The sequence below is a fragment of the Equus asinus genome, unplaced genomic scaffold (genome assembly GCF_041296235.1).
Source record: "Equus asinus isolate D_3611 breed Donkey unplaced genomic scaffold, EquAss-T2T_v2 contig_800, whole genome shotgun sequence".
NCBI lineage: Eukaryota > Metazoa > Chordata > Mammalia > Perissodactyla > Equidae > Equus > Equus asinus.
Window position 1 is genome coordinate 463,700 of NW_027225517.1, and position 24,363 is coordinate 488,062.

General features: G+C 37.1%; 2 pseudogenes; both read left to right on the top strand.

The window, feature by feature from the left end:
• The first annotated feature begins 3,661 nt into the window (after positions 1–3,661).
• Positions 3,662–4,722, top strand: LOC123277913 (olfactory receptor 5AN1-like; annotated as a pseudogene).
• Positions 4,723–17,551: 12,829 nt separating this feature from the next.
• On the top strand, positions 17,552–24,084 carry LOC139044305 (olfactory receptor 5A2-like; annotated as a pseudogene).
• The last annotated feature ends 279 nt before the right edge of the window (positions 24,085–24,363 follow it).

Below are 24,363 nucleotides of genomic sequence, written 5' to 3' on the forward strand. Positions count from 1 at the left end.
CCTAGTGTGTATAAGCCACTGAGACAGGTTCATAGAGTGAGAGAACATCAGAACTGAAACTCTTTTCTTCAGCTTTATTGAGATATAATAGACATATAACATTGTATAAGTTTAAGGTGTACAACGTAATGATTTTATATATGTACATATTGTCAAATGGTTACTCCAATAAGATTAGTTAACATCCATCATCTCACACCATTACAGTATTCTTCTTTGTGACGAAAACTTTTGAGATCTACTTTCTTACTGACTTTCAAATATACAATAGAATATCGTTAACTATAGTCATCATGCTGTACATTACACTACCAGAATTTATCTTATAACTGGAAAATTTTACATTTTGACCATCTTCACCTATTTCCCCCACTTTCTGGCCCCTGCCTGTGACAACCACAAATCTGATCCTTGTTTCTGAGTTGGGCTTTTTTAGATTCCATATACAGAGAGATCATGCAGTATTTGTCTTTTTCTGTCTGACTGACCTAACTTAACATAATGTCCTCAAGGTCTGTCCAGATTATCACGAATGCCAGGATTTCCTTCTTTTTTTAAAGCCTGAATAATATCCCATTGTTAAACATATAATTTATGTTATTTATACATATTTATACGTATACTTGTTATTCATATTATTTATATATTTATAGTATGATTTCTTCATTCGTCAACGGACACTTAGATTGTTTCAATGTCTTGCCTATTATAAATAATACTGCAATGAACATGAGAGTGCACATATATTTTGGTGATTACATTTCCTTTGGATATATACCCAGGTATGGAATTGCTGGGTTATATGACAGGTCTGTTTTAAATTTTTTTAGGAAACTATGGTTTCCATAGTAACCACACCAATTTACATTCTCACAACAGTACACATGGTTCTGTTTTCTCCACATTCTCACCTGCAGTTATTATCTCTTGTCTTTTTGATGATAGCCACTCTAACAGGTGTGAGTTGATATCTTATTGAGTTTGATTTGCAATTCCCTGATGATTAGTGATGTTAAGCACATTTTCATGTATGTGTTGGTATTTTGGATGTCTTCTTTGGAAAAATATCTAATTAGATTCCATGCCAAAATTTTAATTGGATTATTTATTTTCTTGTTATCGAGTTGTATGGGTTCCTTATATATTTTGGATATTAAGACCCTGTCAGATAGGTGATTTACAAATAATTTCTCTCATTATGTAGGATGCTTTTTCATTTTGTTTAGCACTTCTTTTGCCATGCAGAAGCTTTTTAGTTTGATATAATCTCTCTTGTTTACTTTTGATTTTTTTGGCTTGTGGTTTAGATGTGATGTCCAAAAAATCATACCCAATCCATGTTCATTTTTTCCCTATGTTTTATTCTAGGGGTGTTATGGTTACAAGTCTCACATTTAAGTCTTTAATTCATTTTGAGTTTTTTTTTTTTTTGGTGGGGGGGTGGTGGTGGGAATGGGATCCAGTTTCATTCTTTTACAGGTGAATATCCAATTTTCCCGGCACCATTTATTGAAGTGACTGTGTTTTTTCTATTGAGTATTTTAGGATCTCCTGTCAAATGTTAGTTGACCATATATGCACAATTTTATTTCTGGGCTCTTGATTCTGTTCCATTGGTCTATGTATCAGTTTCTATGCCAGTATCATATGATTTTGATTACTCTAGTTTTGTAATATAGTTTGAAATCAGGAAAGGTAATATCTCTTGGCCAGCTTTATTCTTCTTTCTCAGGATTGCTTTGTCTATTCAAGTTCTTTTGTGGTTCCATACAAATTTTAGGATTGTTTCTTCTATCTCTGTGAAAAATATCATTGCAATCTTGATAGAAATTGCATTGGATATATGATGGCTTTTGATAGTATGGGCATTTCACCAATATTAATTCTTCTAGTCCATGAACATGGGATACCTTTCCATTTACTTGTATTTTTTTTCAATTTCTTTCGTTGATGTCTTATAGTGTTCAGTGAAGAGACCTTTCACCTTCTTGGTTAAATCTACCACTAAGTATTTTGCTGTTTTTGATACTATTGTAAATGGGATTTTCTTTATTTCATTTTCCTAGAATTTGTGTAAGTATATAGAATGCTTATTTTGTATCCTGAAACTTTACTAATTTCATCGATTAGGTCTAACAGTTTTTTGGTGACATTTTTAGAGTTCTCTACAAATAAAATCATGTCATCTGCAAATAGACACAATTTCAAGTCTTTTCTTCCACAACTTTGATGCCTTATATTATTTTTCTTTGACTTGATTGCAGTGGCTGGGGTCTATTACTATTTTGAATGGGAATGAGGAGAATGGTCATCTTTGTCTTCTTCTTGATCTTTCAAAAAAACTTTCAACTATTCACCATTGAGTATGTTATTGGGTATCAGCTTGTTATATATGAGCTTTAGTATGTTGAGGTTAGCTCCTTCTATACCTAATTTATTGAGAGTTTTTATCACGAATGGTGCTGAATTTTGTCAAATGATCTTTGTTCATTTATTGAGGATTATATGATTTTTATATTTCATTCTATTAATATGATGTATTACATTTGTTAATTTTTGTATATTGAACTATTCTTACATTCTAGGAAAGAACCGTACTTGACCATGGTGTATGATCCTTTTCATCTGCTGATGAGCTGAGTAATTTACTTGTTAGTATTTTGACGAAAATTTTAAAATCTGTATTCATCAGGGATATTGACCTATAGTTTTCTTTTCTTGTAGTGTCCTTATCTGGCTTTGGTATCAATGCTGGACTTATAAAATGAGTTTGGAAATGCTTCTTCCCCTTGAACTTTTTGGAAGAGTTTGAGAAGGATCAGTGTTAATTCTTCTCTAAATATTTGGTAGAATTCCCATGCAACCATCTGGTCCTGGGCTTTTCTTTGTTGGGAGGCTTCAATTACTGATTTGATCTCCTTACTTGTTATTGGTTTCTTCAGGTTTTCTATTTCTTCATGATTCAGTTTTCTATGTTGTATGTTTCTAGTAATTTACCTATTTCTTCTAGGTTGTTTCATTTTTGGAAGAAACCATAGGACAAGGGGAGTCCTTTTGTTTTGGCACTGTGTGAGCAGGGGGCAGGGCAATAGGGTCAGAGTGCTGCTACTCCTCTACTGTTCTAGTGTGGTCCTTCTCATTTTACATGGTCCATGGGGATGCTTCAGCTTCATAAGCACATTTAGGATTTTCACCACGATATCTTTTCTATGAATAGTTACCAGTTGTTCTGGTAAAGCTGACTGAAGTCAAGAACAACTTATTTTGCTGTCTTGATGATGTCACTCGGAATGAAAACTCTAAGGTCTGAACCCTTAATCACAGTACTTTTCTGTTTACTAAGACACAAAATATCCTAAAATTGAGAAAAGAATTGGGGTCAATAGTTAGTTGTAATAGCTTCCCTTTGGAATAGTTATCAGTAAATCTTCAAATATCATTTTTAATTTTCATGACCTCATGAAATAATTGAGAACCTGTAGCACAAGTCAGGTACTTTTTGATATTCAATATGAAAAACTGGGGTCTTTCCATCAGCACGGTGAAGTATTTCCCCCTTTCCACTGATGAATGGAGGGAAAAAAATGGCACTAATGAAAATTGTAAAGCTACTAATTTACCTGAATATTGTCTATTTTCTGATTTTAGAAACACCAAGTCAATGGTTTGTGGAGGAAATATTACAGATATCAACCCTTTCATCCTCTTGAGATTCTTGGATTTCCCTGAAATCATAGTAGCGTTCTCTGTTGTATTCCTGTTGACCTAGGTTATGAGTCTAATGTGATACCTGTGCCTCATCCTCTTAGTAAGGATGGACTCCCACCTCCACACACCCATGTACTTCTTCTTCAGTATTCTGCCCTTAATGATATCTATATGTGACCTCCACAGTTCCCAAGATGCTCTCTAACTTCTTCCAGGAGCAGCAAACTATCACCTTTGTGGGTTGTGTTATTCATGACTCTGCCTTCTCAACCATGGGACTAAGTGAGTCTTGTCTCATGACAGCTATGGCTTATGACCAATATGCTGCTTTTGTAGACCACTTTTCTATTCAATCGTCTACTCACCCACCCTCTGTGTTTGGATGGTACTGAGGTCCTATATGGATGGACTCTCTGGTTCTATATCCCAATTGTGTGTCATGCTTCAGCTCCACTTCTGTGAGCCTAATGTCACCAACTACGTCTTCTGTGACATGCCCCAAGTGTTAGTCCTGTCTTGCACTAACAATTTCTTTGTACAACTCATGACTGCTATATTAGCAATGATCTTTGGGATAATAAATGCCTTAGTTATTATGATATCCTATGGCTATATTGTCATCTACATTATGAAGAACACTTCAGCTACAGTACTGTCCAAAACTTTCAACACCTATGCTTCTCACCTTACAGCAGTGACCCTCTTCTAGCCCTCAAATATCTTTTTCTATTTGAGTTCCAGCTCTAGTAGCTCCCCCAGCTTTGATAGATTTGCATCAGTCTTCTACTCTGTGGTGATTCGCACGTTGAATACTTGATTCATAGTCTGAGAAACAAGGAAATCAAAGTCGCCTTGAAGAGGTTTGCAAGAGAAGAGAGAGTATTCCTGAAGTCACGGAGTATAAGATTTCTGACCAATTTGTCTTGTCAGAATCACTTTAATCCACAAAAGTATGCACACTACTGCACTATAACAAAACTCATATTGCCTTTGGGCAAAGAAGGCTTAATTTAACACAGATAATATGAGGAAATAGAACAATAGGTGACTCAATGCCACACAAACACTATAACTTTAGGTCCTGGAGGTTCATTACTTTCATCTTACGTGAGGAGTGGCCTCATCATTTATTATTTTTTCTGAAAGTATTTGTGAAACATTAAAGTTTAAAAACTTGTTGCTTCTTTTTGCTACTGAGATTGACCTCTGTCCAATTGCAGGCCTCTGGCATTGAAGGCAAGATAATTGACAGAGGCTCCTGGGGGTGTACTAACTTTGTCTCCCAAATATTTTGATGCAGCATTATCTAAACATGGTGGTGACCAATGTATGGTCTGTGTTTCTGAACAGAATGGGAATGAACAGAGAGAGGGGGTGTGCCTTTAGAGAGAAACAAAGCTATAGAGTTGGCCTGGTTGTGCCTCATGGAAGACCAGTCTGAGATAGCTAACATTTGTCTAAGGTCTCTTTCAAAGGTAATCATCTAATAAGTTTTTAGTTACATCCTAGTCTCCACCAGCTTTGGTCTAAGGAATGAGGTGATTTAAATGATAAAAGGAATCAATGAAGCATCTGTTCCACTCAGTGCCGTTTGTTTATGATTCTGATGAATTAGTTTCTTGCATCTAGTGTCCAGTTGGAATTTCTGCTGGGAAATGATATTAAAAATCCATGTCACAGCCAATAGCAGTTTCTGATATTATGAAATGCAAACCTCTCTTTCTATCCTCCATTCAATCTAGAAAGTTTGTCCTTGGTTAACATAGACAATGGGATCACACTACCAAATCATTTCTGATATTTAAAGCATCTGAACATGTTAGGTAAGAAGACTTGTGTGAGAGTTCATTATAATAATAGAGTTACTGAATATTCAGTATTGCAGGGACAAAGAGGAAATATGGAAAACTTGTCTACATTCCTTCCTACTGTTTGTGTTCAACATTTTAAGTCCTAGAGATTGGCGATTGTTTGGGGTGATATAATGGATGGAGTAGAACAGTGTGAGTGACTTTAATGCTCGTATTTTCTGGGAAACCTCAAGGGCCAGGAGTGATAATAGATAGTGGGATAGGCAGGGTTCTCAACTCTGACCAGTTTTCACTGTCTGAAGTAAGACATAAAGTTGTGGTCCTTGTGGTATAGTTAAAAAATAGATCAAGATGCCTAACAACACTGACTGTTGATTTACCAGATTTCTCAGACTTGAATAAACTAATGTAAAAAAGATATAATTACATTTACATATTATCCTTGAAGAGTCATTGGATTCTTTTTTATTTTGCTTCTATTTTTTTTTATTGAGGTAACATTGATCTACATCATTATATCAATTTTAGGTGTACACCATGATATTTTGATTTCTATGTAAAAAACATCATGTTCCCCACGCAAAGACTAATTACCATCTATCACTATACACATGTGCCCTTTACTTTTTTCACCCTCCCCCCATATCCCATCACCTCTGGTAATCACCACTGTAATATCTATTTCTATGATTTTGTTGGTTGTTATGGTTTTTATCTTCCACTTCCAGGTGAAATCATACAGATTTCAAATTTTTATAAATATACTTTTATACAAAATACAAAAATTTCCATTATAAATATATTTCCATTATAAGCATTTGTTACATGTATATTGCATATATGTATGGAACTGTTTATAACTATGTATAATTTATTACATTAATAGTTAAATTACAAAAAGTGGTGGCTTATTTGTTGCTCTCTAACATTCATAATCATTCTTTCTCTGAGAAATATACTGAAATATATATATATATGGAGAGGATGATTTTTCTGTTGTTAAACATCATTGTTTCAGTAGATTCGTCCCAACTCTGGGTTTCAGGGTTGAACCCAGATTGGTTTAAGACAATTAGAAAATATCCAATAGCTATTGCAACTAGCTTAGGGTAGAAGTGAGGGATATGAACAAATTAATGCAAGAAAGATGCAAGAAGATGTTTTCTGGGGCTTCTGGGAAAGAAAATCTTTTTCTCTTCTGTGGAAGCTACCAGAAGAGATACTCTCTTCTTTTAGATGGTGTGAAGTAAGACTGTGATCTCTAGAATTTATACAATTTTTCTACCATAAGAGAAATTATCCATAGGATAGAACAATTAGTCTCCACAGCATATTAAACAAAAAAGAAAAAACTGGACATTTATAATATTGTTTCAGCCACTGGATCAAATTTTCTCTGATTACTTCTGTTCTATGAGCTAACAGATTCACTTGATTGTTTGACCAGTTTCATACTTTTTCTGTCATAAAAGATGAAAGATTCCTACTGAAAATCATTTTGTAATATATACCAAGAATAACAAAAATGTGATTTTTTGAATGTGTTCTCTATTATTTGTATATTATTTGCCTATTTTTGTACAATAAATTGGTACAAAACTTTGTGGCTTCAAACAAAAATAGATATTTATTACCTTTTATAGTTTTTGTGGGTCAGAAATTCAAGTGCAACTTGGCTGTGTGGTTCTGGCTTAAGAGGTCTGATGAGGTTGCACTCAAGTAGTTGGTCAGGGCTGGAGTCCTCTGAAGCTAGATCAAGGTGGGAGGATCTACTTCTAAAATAGATGCCTCGCATTGCTGGCAATTTGGTGCTGTTTGATGGAAGGAGGGTAATATACTTCTTACATGGGTTAGGCCTATTAAATGTAGGAGGGTTCTGCACAAGCCCATGAAGACCAGAAGGCCAGGGTCATAGGAGACGATCTTCAAGGCTGCCTATCACCCTCAGCTGTTAGAAATGCTTCAGAGTAAATATATTCAAAAACTTTCATTGAAAACTTGGAAACAACTTCTATGCTACATGAAAAGAATAGTTAAATACAGTGAGATATAGCCAGTTGGCTCATTAAAATACACATGCCAGAAAGTAACACTTAACACTGCAGGCACAAGATTTTGACAATCAATCTACAAATTCAGGTATTCAGGAAACACTATTTTCATTAACTTTCTATAACACAATTTCTACTTTGCGCTCTCTATTTCTTCACTGCGAAGAAACTTAGTCAATTTGTGAGTCCTTCTGTCTTTTCCCTACATTTGTGTCTAAGTTCTAGAGGACTGAATGATGTCAGGGCAAAGGAGCTATTGGGCTCTTGATCTCTCTCCACAGCAGCATCTCCTGAGATATCTATTGCCTCAACAGATCCCAAGATGTCAAATCATAATTGGGTTACTGCTGAATTCCATTTATCCACATCCTAAAGACTGTTAGGTCTGGTGACTCTGCTACTCATGAACGGTCTTAGTCGAATGGGAATTGTTCTGTTATTCCCATCCTATACTCTGGCACAGGAAATTCTGTAGAGCTCAAGCCCTAAGTGCCCAGTGGCTGTCTCCCTGGACCTCCGTGAAAACATTTTCTGAAGTTTCTGTCTGCCAAAACAGGCCCTAACCATCTTTTGGTATGGCTCTTCTGTTCTTGGTGTGTCTAAACTTATTTGATAGTTGTGGTATCTCAAAGCCATTCTGGAGACTCACTCATGTTTTTGGGCACATGATCTCTGTTTCAAATTCTTTTTGCTGTCACATCCTTTCTCTGAGGCTTGAGAACATAACAACTTGCCTGACTGAAAGAGAGGAATGGTCAGAGATAGGAGGAAGGAAATATTAAGTAAAAAGCTAAATATTATTACAAAAATATTTTCTATTAGCTGTTACATACAGCTAAGTGAAAAATTTAAAAAGGAAGGTTGGATGGGGATTTGACAAGATACTAAAGACATATTAGAAGCATGAACAGACCTTATTTTCTAACATATTGTCACTGACTGCTTGACATTCTCCATAGCATGGCCTCTTCTATCTCCTCTAAGTTATTCTTTCCATGTAGCATATGGAGAAGGAAAACTCAGACCTTGAGGACCAGAGGACAAGGGTTTAGTGTCTTGGGTGCAAAACAAGAATTGCTTCTCTCAGTGAATGAATGTATAAAGAAGATGTGGTGTGTGTGTACATATATATATACACACACACACATAGAGATATATAAATAATGGAATACTACTCAGTCATAAAAAGATGATATTGTGCCATGTCTGACAACATGGGTAGATCTTGAGGGTATTATGCTAAGTGAAATAAGTCAGAAATAGAAAGGCAATTTCTGTATGACTTCACTCATATGTGGAAGATAACCAAACAAACACATAGATATGGAGAACAGATAGGTGGTTAACAGAGGGGAAGAGAGAAAGGGGTAAAGGGGCACATAAATATGGTGAGCTAGCCTTCTGGTGGGGAAGAAAATGTAGTCTATACAGAAATCAAAATACAATGATGTAAAAATGAAGTTTATATAATGTTATCAACCAATGTGACCCCAATAAAATAAATTTTTTAAAAAACACCCCAAATAAAGAATTGCTTCTTGTACATTTGGTGAGAGATGATAGCAAAGTAGGGTGGAGGGAGATGCAAGAGTTCCTTTTTGGTGCATGTTTTGGGAAGACTGAATGTTATTTCTCTTTTAAAGTTCCTTATGCTCTTTGCCCAGTTCTTCCTCTTTTCCTCCTTGTCTCTACCATTCTTCATACAATTGTTGTCTCCTCTCATTTTCTCTCTTCTACTTATTTCTTCCTTTAAAATAAGAAGATGGAGCCATGGAAGAGAAGAAGAGATCAATTTCTGTTTCTTCTTCCCGACTCCAAACTTCTGGAAGGTCTTCCTGAATGTGACCCATGCTTGGGTCCCATCTAAAGGTAAAAAACCAAAACAAAACAAAAGTAAAAGAAAACAAAAAACTGGTCCAAAATAAGAAGGTAGAGAGCTGAGATTCCCTCTATTGCAGGGTCTGACTCAGCATTGTTGGAGATTCACCACTTCTTGGTGTCTTTCCCAGATAGAGGTTTCTGATGATTGTCCATATGCTTTGATGACATAATTTATTTTATAGAGAACAAGGTTGGAAGTGTTTTTTAAATTATCCCCATTATCCTTCCAGGGTGAATGGAGCTTTCCTTGACATAAAAATGTCTCAAAAGATGAGCATGCCGAAGGAAGAACTTGGAAAATAAACAAGGGACCAATTAAGAGAGTTGGTCTCCCCTCTATCACCCAGGACGGAGGTTATTTACAGCTTGCATGATTTTAATTGCTCCTTCATTGTTGGGATCTGTGCTCCAAAGTCCTCTCTTAGATGTGAAAGAAGCCTCATAAGCTTTCAAGGTCCTCTTCTCCCACAGCTAGATCATTTCTGAGGGAGGCTGAGTGAGCAAAACATTACTAATAAAAATCATGAACTCATCTCAGAATTCTGATAGAGTGGGATACTCTCAGAAGCTGGAAGCTGAAATATTTTTTGGCTATTTCTGAATACTTGGGTAAACCACAAAGAAGAAAGAGTTAGAACAGAGGAGAGTAAAGCTTTACAGAACTCTTAGGTGAGTCATTAGGGGCTCTGCTCTGAGGAATGTGAGGGCCTGGGACCCAGGAAAAATTTCATAGTTTTACAAATAGCTCAATATCATTGTCCTTGAAGTCTAAGTTTTATGAGTCCCTCTTCCATCGCAACTCATTTAGCCTGAAAAGCATTCTGTAGAGGGAGATCTAAATATGTAGGCTGTGTCAATATACTTTGGTACAAAATGGGGAGCTGGAAAACCTCTGACACCTTTGATTAATGTTTAAAAGGAGAAAACACAGACCCAAAGGAAAAGTTGTGGGTAATTTTTGAGGGGCCTATGCTACTTGGTTTGTTCCATATAAAAGTCACATTTGAGCAGTCTACAGAAGACTCCCAAATTGAGTGATTTCAATGCATCTTTGATGAACATTTTGGGTCTTGAGGAATTGGAGGACCACCCGTCAAGAAAAACTGTAATACTTGGTCTTCTGAGACTGACCCTGTCCATATTTCCTGATAAATAAAGCTCTGCATATTTTGTTTCCTGTCCTATAAATATGTTGAATTTTTCCAAAGTCAACTGTGTAAATATTAGGAAGGATTATTGATGAAATATCTTAAAGAAGAGAGGTATGTCAAAGAATATGTATGGGCCTTCCCTGGTCTCTGACTTCTTACCACATCCAGTTGGTGATCACCCACAAGAATTTATCTCCATCTTTCTCATGCCACACATCATCTCTTGTTTTACATTATGTCTCTATGGGTCCATTTATCACCTGTCTTCCTGGGCTGTAGGCTCCTTATTGGATGATTTACATCATACAAAACACAAAGATAGTGCTTTACAGTGTTTAGAAATAAGATTAATGCAGCAATGAACACATGTTGATGTGCAGTTCAGTGCAGATATTTAAGATGTGGCTTTGGATCTATATTGCCTGGGTTTGAATCCCAGTTCTGCCCTTTGTGAGTTGTGTGACCTTCAGCTATTTAGTACTCTGACCCACAGTCTCTTCATCTGAAAAATGGGACTAGTAAGAATACATACCTCATAAAGTTGTTGAAAATTAAAATATGATAAAACGTGAAAGTATTCAGAATAGCTCTTGGAACATAGTACACACTCAATAAATATTAGCTAACTAATACCACACCTTAATTTTCAGGCAAATGCAATCACTTTAGAAGCCAAAAAAAAAAAAAAAGCAAATCAAGTAGCTTGGGGTTTTAGAAAAACAAATGGCCAGTGATAAGCTAGAGTAACCAAAACTTCATAGAAGTATTCTTTGTAAAAGTGTTTCTGGTAATATGGTGGATCATATGTTCAAAGAAATTACTAACAGTAGATAAAATATGCTTTTTCATGCAGAAGCCAGTGAGAAAGCAAATAAATTTATCAACGTACTCAAATGACAAGAAAAACACAAACTTCAGAGGGCAGTAAGATGGGGCCATTATTTTCCCATGAGTATCTATTAATCTCTGGTATGCTCAGTCCTGGGTTTTAATAAGCCAATGTATGAAGGGTAGGAGAAAAAGACAATGTGTGAGATTCACTTAGAGACAACAACTCATTCCCCCACTGCCGCTGAAAACATGGACTCTCAAAGGGTAACATTCTCAGTTGTCAAACTAGGAAAAACCTACACTCAAAATGAGATAGTGATATGCACATCTCTCTCAGCTTTATCGTGAAAGAAAGACAAAAAGTAAAAAAGCCTTGGGGCTGACCCTGTGGCTGAGTGGTTAAGTTTGTGCGCTGCACTTCTGACGACCCGGAGTTTTGCAGGTTCAGATCACATGCGCGGACATGGCACTACTCGTCAGGCCATGCTGGGGCAGCATCCCACACAACACAACCAGAGGCACTCACAACTAGAATATAAAACTATATTCTGAGGGTCTTTGGGAGAAGAAAAAAAAAAAGAAGATTGGCAACAGCTGTTACCTCAGCTGCCACTCTTAAAAAAAAAGTAAAAAAGCCTTCCCTGATAATTCTTTTTGTAAAATTTATTTTTATTGAGATAAAATTCACATATCACAGTGTGTAAGTTTAAGAGAGTCAGCGTGTTGATTTGAAACTTTTACATATTGCAATATGCTTACCATGCTAGCATTAGCTAACACTTCTGTCATATCACATAGGTAGATTTCTTTTTTTGTGGTTGGAACAATTAAGATCCAGCCTGTACAGATTTTGAAATATAGTGATGTACATTTGCAATTTATATAATTTTATAAACCAATGTTACCTCAATAATGGAAATAGATCTATTCTTATGAATATTGAAGTTTATAACAGAGTATTGTAGTCTATAATCACTATGCTTGGCATTAGATCTGTAGGATTTATCTGGGAGTTGCAAGTTTGTACCGTTAAACAAAATATCTCCAATTCCTGCATCCCCAGTCTCTGATAAGCACCATTTTGTTTGCTGTTTTTATGAACTTGACTGTTTTAGAACCTGCATATAAGTGATATTTTACAGCCTTGTCTTACTCTATCTGACTTATCTCACTTAATGTAATGCCCTCAAGATCCATCCATGTTGCTGCAAATGGCAGGATTTTCTTCTTTCTCGTGACTCACTGATATTCCACCGTGTGTGTATGTGTGTATAACATCGTCTTTATCCATTCATTCATTGACAGATATTTTGGCTGTTTCCATATCTTGGCCATTGTGAATAATGTTGCAAGAAACATAGGAGTGCAATATCTTTTTGATATCCTTTTTTCATTTCATTTGGACAAATAGCCAGAAGTGGAATTGCTGGACAATATTGTTATTCTATTGTTATTTTTTTGAGGAAACTTCTTACATTTTTCCATAGTGGCTGAAGTAATTTGTAATCCCATGATAGTGAATGAGGGATCCTTTATCTCCATATCCTTGCCAAACTTGTTCTCTCTTGTCTTCTTGATGATAGCCATTCTAACAGGTGTGAGAAGATATCTCATTGTGATTTTGATTTGCATTCCCCTAATGATTAGTGATATTGAGTATATTTTTGTGTTCCTTTTGGACATTGAATGTCTTCTTTGGAAAAATGTCTAGTTAGTTCTACTGCCCATTTCTTTACATCAAATTTTTGATATTTGTTACTGAGTTGTGTGAGTTCTTTAAATACATGGGATTATAAACCCTTATCCTATGTATGGATGGCAAATATTTTCTCCCATTCTGTAGGTTGCCTTTAATTTTTTTTGATTATTTCTTTTGCTGTGTAGAAGCATTTTAGCTTGATGTAGTCCCGCTTGTTGATTTTTGCTGATGTTACTTGTGCTTTTGATGTCATATCCAAAAACTCATTGCCAAGGTCAATGTCAACAAGTTTTTCCTCTAGGTTTCATTCTAAGAGTTTTATGGTTTTATGTCTATGTTTAAATCTTTAATTCACTTCGAGTTAAGTTTCATGAGTAGTTTAAGTAAGGGGTCTGGAGTTTTCTCTGCCTTTGTATGGGTACACATGCTCCACTCTGCTTGCTCCCTCTTGTGGCTGAATTCTTTTATTTTTTTCAGATAAATAGTGATTTTTTTAATACACTTTTCAACATGGCTTTTTTAAAGAAAGTACTGTCTACTTTTTAAATTAAGTATCTAAAATTTTTCATATCTATTTTTTTAATTGCAGTAACATTGGATTATAACATTATATAGCTTTCAGATGTACATCATAATATATTTCAAATTCTGCGTAGATTACATCATGTTCGCCACCCAAAAGCTAATTATAGTCCATCCCCTCACATGTGAGCCTCATCACCCCTTTTGCCCTCCCCCCTTTTCCTCTCTGGTAACCACCACTCCTGTCTCCACTTCTATGTGTTTGTTTGTCGTTGTTCTTATCTTCTACTTATGAGTGAGATCATATGTTATTTGACTTTCTCCCTCTGACTAATTTCACTCAGCATAATCCCCTCAAGTCCCATCCATGTTGTCACAAATGGCCGTATTTCATCATTTCTTATGGCTGAGTAGTATTCCATTGTGTATAAATACCACATCTTCGTTATCCATTTGTCCCTTGATGGGCACATAAGTTGCTTCCAAGTCTTGGCTATTGTGAGTAATGCTGCAGTGAACATAGGGGTGAAGGTATCTTTATGCCTTTGTGTTTTCAAGTTCTTCGGATAAATACCCAGCAGTGGGACAGCTAGATCATATGGTAGATCTATTCTTAATTTTCTGAGGAAACTCCATACTGCTCTCCATAGTGGTTGCACAAGTTTGTGCTCCCACCAGCAGCGTACTAGGGTTCCCTTCTCTCCACGCCCTCTCCAACATTTGTTGTTTCCTGTCTTGTTAGTTATAGCCATTCTGACTGGAGTGAGGTGACACCTCATTGTAGTTTTGATTTGCATTTCCCTGATAGCTAACGATGTTGAGCATCTTTTCATATGCCTGTTGGCCATCCGTATATCTTCTTTTGAGAAATCTCTGTTCAGATCTTTTGCCTGTTTTTTAATTGGGCTGTTGGTCTTTTTGCAGTTGAGCTGTATGAGTTCTTTGTATACTTTGGATATTAACCCCTTATCAGATATATGGTTTGCAAATATCTTCTCCCAGTTGTTAGGTTGTCTTTTCATTTTGTTGATGGTTTCCTTTGCTGTGCCTTCTTAAGCTATTGTGTCTCCTCTGGTTTATGTCACTCACCATGCTGGCTCCTGGAACCCTTTGTTTCCATTTTACAGAAGGTGGCACTAGAGCTCACATTTGTGTTTCTGCCTTGTCCACAGACCAGGTCTGTTTTTCTGAGACTCAGTTTACCAGATTTGCTCTTATTGCTACACTCAGGAATGTGCATAAGGAGCCAGTTGCAGAGGGGTAAGAGGTGTTTGTTTAGCACTGGGAGGTTGAGGGCTCTGGTGGACCTGGTGGGGAGATTCTCTGGTGAGCTACTCCTCAATGCTCATGGATGGACTTCCTCCTGAAATCCTGAGCCTGTGTGCCCCTTTAATATTCTCAACTGCCTCTTTCCTGATCTCCCTTCTTTTTCTAGTCATGGTCTACTCACCACAGTAATCTCTGTACTTCTAGAGAGAAATGGATTTTCTAGCTGCCTCCAGCACCCCTGGGGTAGGTGGGTACTAACTCACTGATCTTTTTCCTCACCAGAAGAGTTTGCCACTGCTGAATGCTTCAACTTCTGCAGTGTACCTTGAAGTGGTTGGTGCTAGGAAAGCTCCTTTCACTGTCTCCACTGTGACCAATCTCACACCTATTTTTCTACTCCAGCAGTACACTGGAATACCTTCTCAGGAAGACTGGACTTCCACAAAGTCTCTCTCCTTCATGGGTGTCTGCTCAAGTCAGCCCTCTGCATGCTTTACAGGACTCTGACCAAGACGGGTTGGGGCTATTTTTCTGTCTCCTGCTGGCTCTGTAGCCCATGCTAGGGTGTGTCTGCCTATTATTGGATGCACCGGTGGGGTGAGATTCCTTCCACATCCCTTGGCATATCATGCTAGATACCACAAAAGCTCTTTTGTTCATGGATGGATGTTCAATTCACTGTTACAAAAGGGGGACAAAAAGGAGGACTGTCTTTCATCACAATGGCACTGATGTAATTCATTCCTCTGGTAGTTTTTATTTTTATATATCTGCATCTGTAAATATGCAGCCTAAATATTTTCACTATTTTGACACTTAAAAAAAATCAAAATTTTTGTTTAAAGGGATTGTGGGCTGGTTCCGCCCCCAAGGCATCTCACAATATAATATAAATCATTACTGAAGAAACAAATTTTAAACTCAAGTGTCAGTGGTTCCCATAGATAACTTTTAAAGAAACATGAACTTAAGATAAAAATAATCACTAAACACACAAACAGGGCACCTCGAGTAAGAGTAAGCAATAACATTAGAGAGTCAGACTTGCAAAACTATGCATTTACATCATTAAATAATAATAATTTCAACAAGCATGTTGAATATGTTTAAGTAAAAGATACTATAGAAATTATGAAAAACATTGAGACTATCAAAACTGAATATTTGGGAAAAGAACAAAAAGAATATTAGAGACAAAACAAAATATTATGATTGAAATTTGAAATTCAATGTGTGAGTTAAACACCCAATTAGCACAACTTCTGATTTACTGCAAGAAGGATCTGAAAAATTAAACAAAACAAAGTAGATAAACACAAATAATGCATGTTTCAGTGATGTAGAGGGTAGAGCTAGAAGATTCAACATACATCTAACTGGAATTCCATGGGCATATAATAGACATATAGAGGCAATTTTTAGAGTACTCTCTGTGTTTAGCAGACATCACAGCATGCTTAAGGTTACCATACCAAACAAATAGACGTTAAAGAAACCTGGGGATATTTCCATGAGTAGAATTCAGTATATATTGTAGCTACTCAATAAATCTTTTCGTTGCCATGATTGTTTATTATAATGATGATGGCAGTGATGATAAAGAATGGAATTTCCTGCTCTGTTCTCACCAAATTCTCCCTCCATTCAGTCTCATTGTAGACAGAACCACATCAAAGTGTGGGATGATAAATACGTAGTCTGTCTGTGACTAGTTCTCCTTCCATGTTGATGGCAAACAGCTTAATATTCTTTTCTAATTCATCTCTTCATTCCTTCAGAGTTATTCTCAAAAGAGTGCACTATGAAGCAATGACTGATCTGATTTTGGGAATTTCTGGGAATTTCTACATTCCTTCTCAGGCTATATCCTTACGCTTCTATGGGGATTTTCTCTTTCATATATTTTTGAAACTAGGAGGCTGGGAAATGGCTGGGGAGAAGGAAGATATTCTCCATGGCTAATGGTGACAAATCTTTTGTAGTTCATAGACAGGGATTATTCCATTAATGTCACAGCCTTTCTCCAGGGAAATTTCTAAGACTTTTAGTTTTACCCATACACAATTCCCAGGTTAATTTTCACACTTATTTTCTACTTTCATGGCTTCCAAGGATATTTTTTTTAGTTTGAGTTCATCTGAATGAAAAAGTGTTTGTGTTGGGAGATGTTGTAACAACCATTTGAAGAGATGACAGCTATTGCATCTAGAAGAGGAGACACAATGCCTGATGCAAAAATATTGCTTTGGTTATTTACCCTTTGTCTTGAAGATTTAGTGATTGTCTTCCTTGGACTGGCCCCAATGAGAAAAAGAGAGAGAACTTCCAGAAATGCAGCCTCAGTTTCATAATCCCCATGTCCATTGCCTAAGCGTCTTAACACTTACATGAGTTCAAGTCACTCTATTTTGTAGGATAAATCTTGAATCTAGGAACCATGAATAGAATTGCGGGTGATTAAGAATCCAATAAGCCATTCGTGAAGGTGGAAAGCGGTTGCATTTTGCTGGGAAGAGGTCCCAAAGTTTACAAGAGATTTCAAAAGTATCACTGACCCAAAGAATATCATGGATCATGGCCTTAGATAATTTAACTCTTAAGTATCTCTGATACTTATAGGTGACAACAATGGCCACCACTAATGTCTCAGTATCTGGAGAGATTTCTCCTCTCACTGAGATGCCTCCAGAGCCCACCAGGTGAGTCTCTTTTCACCAAAGGTCTGTCACCCTTCTCTCTGGTGATTTTAGGTTGCTGAGAAGAGTGAGTTTGTGCATGGGCCCTTTAAGACCTGGGTCTTTTCAGCTTTCATCCAATAGCTTTTCTGGGGGTATTCCCTGCGGCAGTTAATATCTGGCAAAGCCAGATAGTAAGACCCTCATCTCAGTTGTGCTGAGTCTGAAGGATGCTTATAGCAGTATCAGGCCCCTGCTCCAGACATCACTCTTCCAGGGAGGGCTGCCTACCTTAGGGTGGCTTCTGCCTGGCTGGATGAGAAACTCTGCTGCTTCTGAAGGTGGCTTTTTTCCTCTCCAGCAGGAATTTCTGCCCCTTCTGCCTTAGTCAGGACTGTCCCTTGTTGTGAGGGTTCTTTTTATCCAGTTTTCAGTTTTCTATCCAGGGTAATTTTTCCAAAAATGATTGTAACCTGGTTCTGTCCATGGGAGGAGATGAGTTCAGAGTCTGCCTATGCCGCCATCTTGATGACATCTGCCCCTGATTCAGTCTTAATAGGACGTGTATTTTGAGTAAATCATTCATTTCTCCTAGATTATTCAATTTGTTGGCATATGATCCCTCATAGTAGTCTCTTATGATCTTATATATTTCTGTACTATCACTTGTGATGTCTCCTCTTTCATTTCTGGTTTCATTTAGTTGAGTCTTCTAACTTTTATTCTTAGTCTAGCTGAAGGTTTGTCAGTTTTGTTTATCTTTTCAAAAAACCCAGCTCTTTGTCGATTTTTTTCTATTGTTTTTCTGCTCTCCATTTCATTTATTTCTGCTCTGATCTTTGTTATTTCCTTCCTTCTACTCATTTTGAGCTTAATTTGTTCTTTTCTCCTTTGATTTCTGATTTGACTCATTTGTTGTTCAGGAGTGTGTTGTTTACTTTCCACATATTTTTAGGTTTTCCAGCTTTCCTCTTGTGGATTTCTAGTTTCACCTATTTTGTCAAAACAGGTACTTTGTATTATTTTGATCTTAAATTTTGTAAGAATCTTCTGTGTCCTGTTGTATAATCTATCCTGGAAATTTTTGTTTACTCTTGAGGAGAATGTGTATTCTACTGCTATTGAAGGCAGTGTTCCATAAATGTCTGTTAGGTCCATTTGGTCTAATGTATGTTTCAAGTCCAACATTTCCTTGTTAATTTTCTGTCTGGATGATGTATCCATTGCTGAAAGTGGACTATTAAAGTCCTTACGGTTATTGTATTGTTACCTATTTCTCCCTTCAGATCTGTGAGTATTTGCTTAATATATTTATGTGCTCTGATTTTTGGTGTTTTTATATTTACACTTATTATATCTTCTTATGAATTGACCCCATTATCATTATATAATGAACTTCTTTGTCTCCTATTTCCATATTTTGCTTAATGTCTATTTTGTCTGATATAAAATGTCTGCTTTGTTCTTGTTTCTACTTGCATGGAATATCTTTTCCATTCCTTTACTTTGAACTTATGTTCACTCTTGTAGGTGGCATATAGTTGGGTCTTGTTTTTCTATGCATCCCCAGTCCTCTGCCTTTTGTTGCTGAATTCAATCCATTTACATTTACAGTGATTACTCATTCACGAGAACTTTCTAATGCCATCTTATTCACTGCTTTCTGGTTGTCTTTTAATTCCCTTCTTTCTTTTTTCATCTGTTTCTGCCTACATTTGTACAATGGTGATTTTTTGAGGTGGTATGCTCTGTTTCCTCTTTCTTCCACTTTTTGAATCTACTCTCAATTTTTGCTTTGTGGTTACCATGAGGTTTGCATAAACATCTCATAGAGAAACAGTCCATTTTATGCTGATACCAGCTTAACTTCAATTGTCTACAAAAGCTGTCCCCTTTTGGGGCCAGCACCCTGGTATAGTGGTTAAGTTCATCATGCTCTGCCTAAGTGCCCTGAATGTCGGGCAGAATGTAGGAATATTGGCATAGATATTACCTTAGGGCTAATCTTCCTCAAACAACAAAAGAGGAAGATTGGCAACAGATGTTAGCTCAGGGTGAATCATCCTCATAAAAAAAACTGTACTGTTTTACTCTCATCTTTTATATTTTTATGTAATTTTTTACCTTTATATTGTATATTGTATATTCTTGAACAAATTATAGTAGCTATAATTATTTTTAATACTCTTCACTTTTCACTTTTATACTATAGTGAAGTGATTAACACACCATGCTATTACAGAATTAGGGGTTGTTATATGTAACTGTATATTTACCTTTATCACTCTTTTCTATACTTTCGTATGTTTTCATGTCCCTGATTAGTGTCTTTTTCTTTCAGCTTAAATAACTCCTTTTAGTATTTCCTGCCAGGCAGGTCTTGTGGTGATGAACAACCTCAGCTTTTGTGTTTCTAGGAAAGTCTTTATTTCTCTTTCATATTTGAAGTACAACTTTGTGAGAGAGAGTATTCTTGGCTGGCCATTTTATCCTTCAACAATGAACATGTCATTCACTCTCTCCTGGCTTGTAGAATGTCTGCTGAGAAAATTGCTGAAAGCTTAAAGGGGATTCATTTGTAGGATATAATCTTTTGACCTTGATTATTTCTAGTATTCTCATTTTCTTTGTTTTTGACATTTTTAATATAAAGTGTATGGAGAAGGTGCTTTGGCATGATATAATAGGATGATCTGTTAGCTTTATGAAGTTGGATGTTTAAATATCTCCTCAGGTTTTGGAAGTTCTCAGGATTATTCATTAAATACATTTTGCAGGGCTGGACCAGTAGCGCAGCAGTTAAGTGCCCACATTCCACTTCGGCAGCCCGGGGTTGGCCAGTTTGGATCCCCGGTGCGGACATGGCACCACTTGGCAAGCCACGCTGTGGTAGGCGTCCCACATATAAAGTAGAGGAAGATGGGTGTGGATGTTAGCTCAGGGCCAGGCTTCCTCAGCAAAAAGAGGAGGATTGACAGCAGTTAGCTCAGGGCTAATCTTCCTCAAAACAAATACATTTTGTTCCCCCTTCTCCATCTATTTTCCTTCTGAGCTTCAATTAACCCATAGATAATGTAGGTTATCTTTGTTCTTTTTCATTCTTTTTTCTTTGGTTGGCTCTCACTGGGTTATTTCAAACTTCCTGTCCTCTAGCTCACTCATCTGTCTTCCATTGGCTCTACTCTACTGAGGATGCTCTCTATTGCATTGTTCATTTCATTCATTGAATTCTTTAGCTCTGGAATTTCTATTTGGTTCTTTTCTATAATTTCTATCTCTTTGGTAAATATCTCGTTGTGTTCTTTTTTCCCTGATCTCATTGAATTTTTTTTCTGACTTTTCTTGTAGTTCATTAAGTGTTTTTGAAATGGCTGTTTTAAACTCTTTATCGGCTAGATCACATAATTCTTTGCCTTTCAACTTGGTTCTTGGAGAATTCTTGTTATTTTTAGGTGAGGAATGTTTTCTTAATATTTGATGTTTCTTACAGGTTTGTATTGCTGCTTCAGCATTTGAAGAGACAGACATCTCCTTAAACCTTTACTAGTTCCCTTTAGATGGAGTATACTATTGTTAGTAGGGTTATAGCTGGGAATGTCTCTGCCTTTATGTGGGTACACATACTCAACTCTTCTTGCTCTCTCTTCTGGCAGTATTCGTAAGCTATTGCATTTTCTCTGGTTCTTACCAGAAACCAGATCTGCTAGCTAAAATGTCTTTTCCTTTTTCCAGAATGTGGCACTACAGCTCATGTTTGTGATTTCTCCCTTGCCCACAGATCCTGGTCTGTTTTGCTCAGAGCACTCAGTTTACCAGATTTACTCTCACTGTGCCCTCAGACAAGTACCAAGGATCCAGCTTCAGAGTGTGGAGAGGTGTGGTTTTAGTACTCCTAGAGGCATACGAGTAAACTTTCTGCTGAAATCCTGAGTGCAGACAGCAGGAACTATGACCCTTCAATACCCCTTGCTGTTCAGCATGTATTACCTGGCTGAGTAGTCTAGATATGATTTTGGGAATTGCACCCTTCTACCTACTTCTCTGGCTATAGCTTTATGCTTCTAAAGGGATTTTCCATTTTTATTCTTTCTTTTGGACCTAGGAGGCTAGAAATGGTTGAGGAAAAGGAAGACACTCTGGAGGGCTAATGCTGACAAATATTTGTAGTTCATAGACACAGTTTATTTCAGTAATGTCACAGCCTTTCTCTGGGAAATCTCCAAGACTTCACTTTTATTCATATAGACAACTCCTAGACTACATTTGGCATTTAGTTTCTACCTTTCATAGCATTTCATGATTTACTTTCTTATTTGAGTTCATCTGAACAAAATGTTTTTGTGTTGGGAGATGATCTAATGACCACCTGAAGAGGTGACAGCTTTAGTATCTTACAGATGTCATACAGTGCCAGATGCAAAATATTATTTTGGTTATTTATGATTTGTCCTGAATACTTAGTGTTTTCCTTCCCTAGACTAGCTCCAGTGATAAAAAGAGAAAGAACTTCCAGAAATCTTGCCTCAGCTTTCTAATCTCCATGTGCATTGCCTAAACATCCTAACCCTTACTTGATTTCAAGTCACTCCACTTTATAGGAGAATTCTTTAGCCTAGGAACTATGAATAGAATTGACAGTGATTGAGAATCCGATAAAACCATATAGAAAGGCGGTAAGTGGTTCCAGTTTCCTTGGTAGAAGGTCCAGAGTTTCCAAAAGATTTCTAAAGTATCATTGACACAAATAAGATCAAGGATCATTGTCCTAGAAAATTTAACTCGTAAGAATATCTGATTTGAGGAAATAAGAATCTGCACCTGGGGCCAGCCTGGTGGCGCAGTGGTTAAGTTCACACGTTCTGCTCCTCGGTGGCCCGGCGTTCGCCAGCTCAATCCCGGGTGTGGACATGGCACCACTTGGCAAAAGCCATGCTGTGGTAGGCGTCCCATGTATAGAGGAAGATGGGCATGGGTGTTAGCTCAGGGCCAGTTTTCTTCAGCAAAAAGAGGAGGATTGGCGGTAGTTAGCTCAGGGCTAATCTTCCTCAAAAAAAAAAAGAATCTTCCCTTTTAACGAAGAGAGCATAATGGTTATTACAACCCTGTCTTTTCTAACTTCTCAGGAGCCTTCCTAGTGTCATTAACTTGGGTAAGTCATATCCATTTCCAAGCTGCTCTGGGTGTGTAACTCTTCCCATGATCCCATTACATTGCTCCTATATTTATCCAGGGTTTATGAAAGTAGAAAGAGAGTTACAGAATTGTCCACCTTCCCTCATTAGAGATTAATGGAATATTAGTTCCCAAGGAGATTTCAAAGAGTACCTACTTCACCAATCTCATCTTGCATATGAGGTCCAGCATGATTTGGGGACTTCCTCAAGCACTGAATTTATATCAGAGCCAAACCTTAGAAGAATCATTCTTTTTCACCATATTGAGAAATGGCACTATTTTCCTAATGTAGTCTATTTCCAATTCTCATATATGTGTAAACTCTGGAATGGGAAAACAGGAAATTAAGATATTTTAGGGGATAATGTACTAATGATGCCTATTGCTCATTCTGTTTCCAAAGAGAATGGCAATATTAATCATAGAGGATTTTTTCAGTTAAGGTTGCTGATTGTACATGAGAAACATTGATTACCCTCTTTCCAGTCTTCTTGGGGATCTACCTTGTGACCCTCCTCTGGAACCTGGGTCTCATCATCCTAATCAGGATGGACTCCCACCTGCGCACATCTATATACTTTATTCTCGGTTTCCTGTCATTTATAGATATCTGCTATTCTTCTTCCACCAAACCAAGGATGCTTTGAGACGTCTTAAAGGGTGAAAAAATGATTTCCTTCATTGTTTGTGCCACCCAGTATTTTACTGGGTGCTGGATATGTCTCACTGAGTCCTTCTCCTTAACCATGATGAGCTATGACAGATATGTTGCTATAAGTAGGGCTCTGCAGTACTCAGCCATCATCGCTCCTTACTTCTGTCAGAAGATGGTTGCTGGGGCCTATGGGAGTGGTTTCCTTGATAGTTTACTTCAAACAGTCACTTGCTTTCTTCTCTAATACTGTGGGTCCACTATCATTCTAGATTTCTTCTGTGACACAGCCCAGATTATTACCTTGTCTTGTTCCAATTCCTTCCTCGGCCACTTGATTCTTTTTCTGATATGTGTTTTTGTTAGGTTTTTATTTCCTAGTTATCATCTTATTGTAGGTTTTTATAGTAGCTTCCATCCTGAAAATATCTTCTGTCAAAGGTAATGCCATGACCTTCAATACCCATGCCTCCCACCTGGCAGTTATGAGACTATTCTAAGACACAAGCCTCTCTGTATATCTACTTCCAAACTCTGGCCACTACAACAAGAAGGACAAGGTGCTGTCAGTGTTCTGTGTTATCTTTATCCCCATGTTAAATCTTCTTATCAATAATCTGAGGAACAAGGAGGACAAAGAGGCCCTCAGAGAGTGTTAAAGTGGCTAACATATTTACCTGACTAGGAATAATATTTGTGCAGCTGTTATTTCCTCTTAAGGAAGACAAGGTAAGAAGATGCAAGTGGCCTTTTGTAGGTCATAAGATAGCTAGGTAGAGAGCAGGGGTTAAAACCTGCATCCTTGATTCCTGGTGTCGTAATGTTTAGCTGCCACAACCAAGTTATCTGTCTAAAACAGTGTCATCACCATTGAATTTAGTTTAAAAACCCTGTGTCTATGATTACACTCAGGTAGATAAAACTCTACGTTTTGAGAA